This window comes from Sturnira hondurensis, unplaced genomic scaffold (genome assembly GCF_014824575.4).
Source record: "Sturnira hondurensis isolate 20B ecotype Veracruz unplaced genomic scaffold, ASM1482457v3 Scaffold0007552, whole genome shotgun sequence".
Classification (NCBI taxonomy): domain Eukaryota; kingdom Metazoa; phylum Chordata; class Mammalia; order Chiroptera; family Phyllostomidae; genus Sturnira; species Sturnira hondurensis.
Window position 1 is genome coordinate 62,920 of NW_028080183.1, and position 8,459 is coordinate 71,378.

The 8,459-nt window shown below is 40.2% G+C and overlaps 1 pseudogene; it reads right to left on the minus strand.

Annotated features, from left to right (window-relative positions):
• Positions 1-3,964: 3,964 nt before the first annotated feature.
• LOC118991444 (olfactory receptor 8B12-like) lies at positions 3,965-5,037 on the minus strand (annotated as a pseudogene).
• Positions 5,038-8,459: the final 3,422 nt, after the last annotated feature.

Consider the following 8,459-nt stretch of genomic DNA (forward strand, 5'->3'; position numbering starts at 1 on the left):
TGAAACCTAGTACTTGCTGATTATGAATGTGATCACGAGAAAACAACTTCCATATACATCATAAAGCACAAATAAGAATTAACACAAGGAGGCACCCAAGGGCTGCCATAACCCAAACTTGTAAACTCACTCCATCACACCAGTTCTTAGTGTTTATCCATTATAGATTATGGTTCACAGTATGGAACATCTGTTGTTCAGTTAGACATTTGATGTCGCTGAGCTATGGTGGAGTTCTAGCTGGAGTTGATGAATTTGTCCTTTAAGGTTGGTAAAAAACTTTTCCCCTGGTTGATGACAAATATCTGCCCAGGAATGGTGACTGGAATTTTACCTTAATGGAGTAACTCAGAGTTTAGAAAAACCAGGATCACAAATAAGCTGTTGCCTTAAGGTGACAGCATCCTGCAGCTCTCCAAGTCAGACAATGGCAGATTCTGTGGCAGAGAGCTGAGTAAGAATTTTCTGATCAATTTGGCTTATTTTAAATTAAATTCTTGTTCAAGTACAGATTTCTGTCCTATATTTTTAGCCCTGCCCCCCAGTGCTCCCCACCTCCCTCCCATTTCTGTCCCCACTTAGTTATTGTCCATGTGTCCTTTATATTTGTTCATGTGAGTCCATCTCCTTTTCCTCTATGATTCTCTCCCCTCTCCCCTCTGGATACTGTCAGCCTGTTCTGTATTTGAGTGTCATTTGTCATATTTTGCCTGCTTGCTTGTTTTGTTGTTTAGATTCCTGTTAATGGTGATATTATATGGTATTTGTCTTTCGCCACCTGGCTTATTTCACTCAGCATAATGCTTTCCAGTTCCATCCATGATGTTGCAAAGGGTAGGAGCTCCTTCTTCCTTTCTGCAGCATAGAATTCCATTGTATAAATGTACCATAGATTTGGGATCCAGTAATTTACCGATGGGCATCTTGGTTGTTTCCAACTCTTCGCTATCATAAATTGTGCTGCTATGAACATATGGGGTGCATGGGTTCTTTTGGATTGGTGTTTCAGGGTTCTTAGGATATACTCCTAACAGTGGGATTTCTGGGTCAAAAGGCACGTTCATTTTTAGTTTTCTTAGAAAATTCCATACTGTTTTCCATAGTGGTTGTACGAATCTGCAATCCCACCAACAGTTAACTAGAGTACCCTTTTCCCCACAACCTCTCCAGCACTTATTGTTTGTTTCTTTGTTTATGATAGCCATTCTGACTGGTGTAAGGTGGTATCTCATTGTGGTTCTAGTTTTCATCTCTCTGATAAGCAGTGGTATCGAGCATCTTTTCATGTGTCTCTGGATCCTCTGTATGTCCTCCTTGGAGAAGTGTCTGTTCAAGTCCTTTGCCCATTTCTTAATTGGGCTGCTTGTCTTCTTTGAGTAGAGTTGAGTGAGTTCTTTGTATATTTTGGAGATTAAACCTTGGTCTGAGGTATCATTGGCAAATATGTTTTCCCTAGCTGTTGCTTCTCTTTTTATCTTGATACTGTCGGATTTGTTGCATCATTTGCTGAGTAGTATTAGTGAGAACATCAACCACATGTGCAGATTGAATGGATTCAGTAAGGGCTACAGATGCAGGAGTCATGGCCCCTATTATTAAAATCGCAGAAATTATGGAGGCAATAAGCATGCCTATGAATCAGCGGGTGCTGACATAGGCGAGGGCCTTACTGAGCGCACTTAATCCTCCTGGATCAGCCCACTCTGGGATAAAGTTAACAGGAACCCAGGCCTGGGCCTGTTGGCAAATGACAAATATGGTGGTAAGAATCAATTGAGTGACATTCTAATGGGTTAAACAGCTAATATATATAGTGCCAAGAGTAGTGGTAAAAGTATATACAGTAGAGGTCTCATTATACACAAGCTGAGGTGCACCAGGGATGGCTACAAATAGATAAGGATGAGAAGTACATACAGTAACCCACGCATATTAAATGTTCCAAATGTTAAAGTAACCAAAGGCATTGTCTATCTTTTGGATGAGTTGAAATTGTCCTGTCTGACGGTTGACAAAAGGGAGCCCCATCTTCCAAGTAGAAGTATGGCTTGGGCTAGTATGAGTAAGACCATTTATTCTGAGAATAGGGGCTCCTGCCTGTCCTCTATGCCAACTAACTTTATTATACACTGTGAGGGGCATAGGATTTAAAATTGCCAAGCCTACTATGTCATAAGTCTTCCATTTTGCACCCCAGTTTTCTAATACTGAAGGGGTGCTAGTGATATTGATTAATGATGGTGTTTGTTCACAGCACAGTTTCCAAGTGACTGGCTTGGTTGATCCACCATCTATTTGACATAAAGGAGGATTCAGTGGTTTGGTACTATCTCCTTGCCTTTCTCCTATAAATCCTATTGATCCAACTAAAGAAAGGTTTACTGCAGGCAGAGACTGCTGAGTGGTATAATGTGTTATTGCATGAGCATACCACTTAGACATAATATGTAAGCAGAGGGTATTGGTTAACAAAGAAAAGCAAGCAGGCAAATTGTTAGAGACATATTGAGACATATGTCTCTAACAAATTGTTAGAGACAGTACCTTCCAGAGTGAACGGCCAATGATGCTCTTTCTCTAGAGGTCCATTCAGAGGGAACCAGGTGCCTCTGGTCCACTCAGTATCATTACTAGATAAAGGGACGCACAGGGTTCCAACAAGTATGGAGGTTAAATATAGGTGGGTCTATAATCTTGCTCCAATATATATGTTCAATTTCAGAGGCTTAACCTAGCTCTCCAAGACAGGTGAGCAGGCCCAAGATTAGGACTACCTTGGTGAAGTTTGAAAAAGCAACTGAAAAATAAGCTAGGAACCTGTTCTTTGGAGCTTCCCTGACTCACTTGTTGGATAATCTGCTGTGCTCTTGTCTTAAAGGTTTTTAGGTCACCCCAAATTCCTCCCTGAGGTTGATCTGGGCAGTTGCTCCTATGAGTCTGTGTTTTCTGGTGGTGGGATGCTTCTGCCATGGTCCTTGGGGACATCTGCTTCATCTGTCCCTTCAGCCAGTCTGCTTTCTCTTCAAGGTGTCTAATCCTGATGAGCTGCCACATCTGTTGCTGTCGTGGGTCTGGTATGGTACAGTTTCACTCTTTTTGCCGGAAGTCACAGTGGTGGACCTGAGGGAATTGAAACACAAGCATATCCTCTTCCCCATGTTAATAGCTCGACCGGGTGTTCACAATTTCCTTCCCCTAATTGGTCTTTGTATAAGACCAGAGGGTATGGACCTGTAGGCCTGTTTTGTATAAAGTGTTTGTCTATGGGTGACTTCAGACTATCATCACAATTCAAAACAATTGTGACATAAAGAAATATAAAGGTATATATTGTTAGCATAGTTACAGTTCTGGGGGATGTTTCTTGACTCCCCCTCTTTTGTGGGAAACCTAACACACCATTTATTTACACACTACAAAACTCATCAGACACTGATCTTGTCATTTTACCACAATCTACTCAACAAAATTTTTCACCTCCTATTCTCTTGCAAAATGTGATGTATTAAAATGATGCTGTGCAAGTAGCATGATATTACTGTCAATCCATTTTTAGTTTAGATGTTCTGGGTCAACTAACATGTAAAATGACATCTTCCAAGAAAGAAATGAGACAAGAAAATGTGGCATGAAGGAAAACAAACTGAATTGAGATTGAAGCTGAGATTTTAGTCCTGGCTCTGCCACCAGGTAGTTTTTATATATTTGGACTAGATGAAATGATTCTGAAACCACATTCAATATTGCATACTGTATGATTACAAAGATTATTTTAATAAAACATAAAAGGAAAGGTTGGGTTGATGGTGAGAGATAATAAATCCACTTGGAAAAGAGTTAGAATTTCTTCTAAATATAGAATATGAAAGCCAGATGGTTGAATTTCTTATTGATAATGATGATAAAATAATAACAACACGCTAATTTAGAAATTCTCATCCCTTTTCTCAATTTCAAATTTCTTTCAAGAGAAAGTTATTCTTCTCAATGTTTTGCTCATGGCTAATTTGACATCCTTGTTCCTCAGGCTGTAGATTAGTGGGTTCAACACTGGCACCACAATGGTACAGAACAGAGTGCAGATTTTGTCCTTGTCAATGGGTAAAATAGAAGGTGGTTTAAGGTACACAAAAGCTCCTGAGCCAAAGTAAAGAAAACTGCAATTATGTGAGAACTGCAGGTACTTAAAGCTTTGGGTCTGCCTTTAGTAGAACTAATGTGTAAAATGCTAGAAAGAATGAAGCCATAAGAGAGAAAAATGGTCACAATTGGCAACACAATGTCAATGGCTATAACACTAAAGACCACCAGAGCACTCATGTAAGAGCTATTGCAGGAGATCAAGGAGGGGAAGGATGTCACACATATAATGATTAAGAAGGTTTTCTGCACAAAAGGTCAGAAGCAGTATACTACCTGTATGCACTATAGCCCCCCAAATTCCCATCACGTAGACACCGGGCAGAAGAAATAAACACACCTGAGGAGACATGGTGAGCATGTAAAACAATGGTTTACAGATGGCCACATAGCGGTCATATGACATTGCTGAAAGGATGAAGCATTCAGAAACAACAAAGAAACAGAAGAAAAACAGCTGAGTCATACACCCTGTGTAGGAGATGATGTTTTTCTTTGAGACAAAGCTCATCAGCATTTTTGGGATGATGGCAGAGGAGTAACTGAAGTCAATGAAGGACAAGTTGAAGAGGAAAGAGTATATGGGGGTGTGCAGGTGAGAGTTCAGCCCAATCAGTATTATCAAGCTCAGGTTCCCTACCATGGTGACCACATAGAAGCCCAGAAACAGGAAGAAGAGAGGGAGCTGGAGTCCTGGCTGGTCTGTTAAGCCTGCATGGATAAACTCTGTCAACAGAGGAAGTGTTATTTGCAGCCATCCTCCTCTGGGACTGTCTGGGAGGGAAAAAGAAAAGAGTTGCTTGTGCACAGAGAGAAAAACAACTCACTCCTGAGAGTGGTGTTTGAACAGAAAGGTGTGGAACTTAGAGTTGAGATGGCATCTCCTTGTTCCTGCATCTCTGTTTTTATGGTCCCCACGTGGCTTCATCCATCCTAGTAACTGTTGGTGGGTGAAGGTTGCCTCCAGAGTAAGGGCTCATCCAACTGAGGAGAAAGTCCATAAAGCTCAGCTGGGATGACCCTGCAACCTTGCAGTGAAACCACCGCATATGGGCCTACGTGTGTGTGTCTCAGTGTGGACCCATACAGCAGTGAGGACTTGCCCTCCCCACACTAAACCTCAGCAGAGATGGTGCCTCATCTGCCTGTTTGCATGGAGAACTGTCCACTGCCCAGGTGACACTAATGAATCCCAGTTCCTGTTCTCGATCCTGCTGCACATGTTGAAGAAATAGAGAAAAACAATTCATTACCAAGAAACTAAAGTAAGCACCACAAGTATGTTCTCCTTTGGACCCGAAGTCAAAGAAGGCCTCGGGGACTCACTACAATGTTCAGTTTTCTCTCAGAATCTCAGAGGGTTCTTGTAAGCATGATGCAATACCAGGGAAACTTCTTCTGAGATGCTTGCCTCTTCAGAGTTGGTATCCATGGGAGCTTCAATTCCAATGCCTCAATGTTTCATTTCAAGCGAACCAAAGCTTCTCTAAAGCTGTTCTGACGGTTGACATGCTCCTATACAAGCAGAGAGAAAGAGAAATCAGTCTTCTTGATTAAGTTATTTTCTTTCAGGTGTTTTATCTCCTTGGTTAAAATTATCCCTAGGTACTTTATTTTCTTCTTGCTTTAGTAAATGGGATTCCTCTCCCAGTTTCTCTTTCTGATATGTCATTGTTGGTGTGCAAAAAAGCCATAGATTTCTGAATATTCACCTTGAATCCCACGACTTTTTTAAATTCATTGAAAGGGTCAGGTAGTTTTTTGGGGGAGAGTGTAGGGTTTTCTATGTACACAATTATGTTATCCACAATAATGACAGTTTTACATCCTCCTTTCAAATGTGGATGCTTTTAGTGTTTTGTTTTGTTTTTTTTTGTCAGATCGCTGTGGCTAGAACTTCCAGTACTATGTTGAGTAGGAGTGGTGTAAGTGGATACCCTTGTCTTGTTGCTGATCTTAAGGGAAAAGCTTTATTTTTTTTCCCATTGGGTATAATGTTGGCTGTAGGTTTCTTGTATGNTTCACCTTGAATCCCACGACTTTTTTAAATTCATTGAAAGGGTCAGGTAGTTTTACGGGGGGAGAGTGTAGGGTTTTCTATGTACACAATTATGTTATCCACAATAATGACAGTTTTACATCCTCCTTTCAAATGTGGATGCTTTTAGTGTTTTGTTTTGTTTTTTTTGTCTGATCGCTGTGGCTAGAACTTCCAGTACTATGTTGAGTAGGAGTGGTATAAGTGGACACCCTTGTCTTGTTGCTGATCTTAAGGGAAAAGCTTTATTTTTTTTCCATTGGGTATAATGTTGGCTGTAGGTTTCTTGTATGTGGCTTTTATTATGTTGAGGTATCCATCCTCTAGTCCCACTTTGCTCAGTGTTTTTGTGATAAATGGATGCTGGATTTTATCAAAAGCCTTTTCAGTGTCTATTGATCTGATCATGTGATTTTCTCCTTCATTTTGTTTATATGGAGTATTATGTTTATTCATTTGTGAATGTTTTACCATCCTTGCATCCCTGGGATGAATCCCACATGACCCTGGTGAATGATCTTTTGTATGTATTTCTGAACTTAGACATGCAGTCTATTGTCGAGGATTTAAGCATCTATGTTCATCAGTGATATTGGCCTGTAGTTTTGTTTCTTTGTTGAGTCTTTTCCTGGTTTTGGAATTAGAATGATACTGGCCTCGTAGAAAGAGTTTAGGAGTTATGTCTCATCTTGAATTTTTTGGAGCAGTTTGAGAAGCGAGAGTTAGATCTTTCTTAAATGTTTGGTAAAATGCAATTGTGAAGCCCAATGGTCCAGGGCTTTGTCTGCCAGGAGTTATTTGATTACTGCTTCAATTTCACTAGTTGTTATCAGTTTGTTCAGGCTTTCTGCTTCTTCTTGACTGAGTTTGGGAAGATTGTATACTTCAAGAAATTTCTCCATTTCATCCAGGTTGTCCAATTTCTTGGCATGTAGTTAGTTGTTCATAGTGATTTCTTACACTCGTGTATTTCTGTGGTGTCGGCTGTAACTTCTCCTCTTTCATTTCTGATTTTATTTATTTGGGTCCTTTCATGTTTTCTTGGTGAGTCTGGTAAAAAGCTTGTCAATTTTATGTGCCTTTTCACAGAACCAGATCCTGGGTCTACTGATGCTTTGAATTGTTCTTTCAGTCTGTGTCTCGTTTAATTCTGCCCTGATCTTGATTATTTCCTTCCTTCTTTTTGCTCTGGCCTTTGTCTGTCATTGTTCCTCTAGTTCTTGTAGATGTAGGCTTAGGTGGTTTATTTGAGATTTTTCTATCTTCTTTACATAGGACATTAACTAATTTTTCAATATGAAGCAAACCTTATGTTCCTAGGGTCAAACTCTACTTCAAAATCATTTAAAACTACTGTTGTGTTCTGTTGGATTTTTTGGCCAGTTTTTCCAGTCAAATTTTTGCATGTAAATTCATGAAGGATATTCTTATATTTTTTCCAGTAACTTTTTTGCCTGGTTTAGGTTATCAGCAGCAGTACAATTTCCCCTCGTGAGCCAAGATTTTAGTCACTAATAATCACATCACCAGACTTATTTCTAGACCCAGGCAACCCTTTAGTCCTGTTGAGCACCAACCATCAGGATGCTATGAGCCTGAGAGATTGGAACACAAGGGTGACCTTTGCACAGCTGTTTTCTTCAGTGGCTCCTTCTCCATTTCTACACTCACTGGGCCTGAAGTCAAAGCAAGATGTGACACTTAGAGTGTACTCTGTAGTTCACAAAGCCCCTTCACACACATCATGTGCTAATTAATTCTCTCAAAAAGTTAAGTTTCTATCACTTTTTTTCATTTTAAAGATAATAAAATTGAAGTATGTATGAGTCACCCAAAGTCACTTAGTAAGAAATGCACTTTTAACAAAATTTAACAGGTCAGGTAGTAAGGAATGCATGGAACCTAATCAAGGAAAGAAAAAAGGAAGCAACTTTGGTGGACCTGTCCAGCAGAGCCTGTCTTCTGTGCCTGACAGTGAGGATGAATGCACAGGCTACTACATTCCTGTGGAGAAAAAGGGAACGAACGGCACAACCTCTCCCTAAAGGGGACAGTGTGTATGAATGCCGCAGCCACCCTCTCAAGAGGGGAGCACTTTGACCCTTGCCTAGACAGGCTTTTATTGTTTCCCTGGGGTCTTACATCAGGGAAAGATTTATTATCTATTACACAGAATATTATTGTCTACATTTTAGGTACAATCAAGAAAATGAAAATAACGTGCAGAGGGAAATGGCAATGAGCTGTTAGCTCTGTCCTTGGGAAAATTCACACAGGCTTT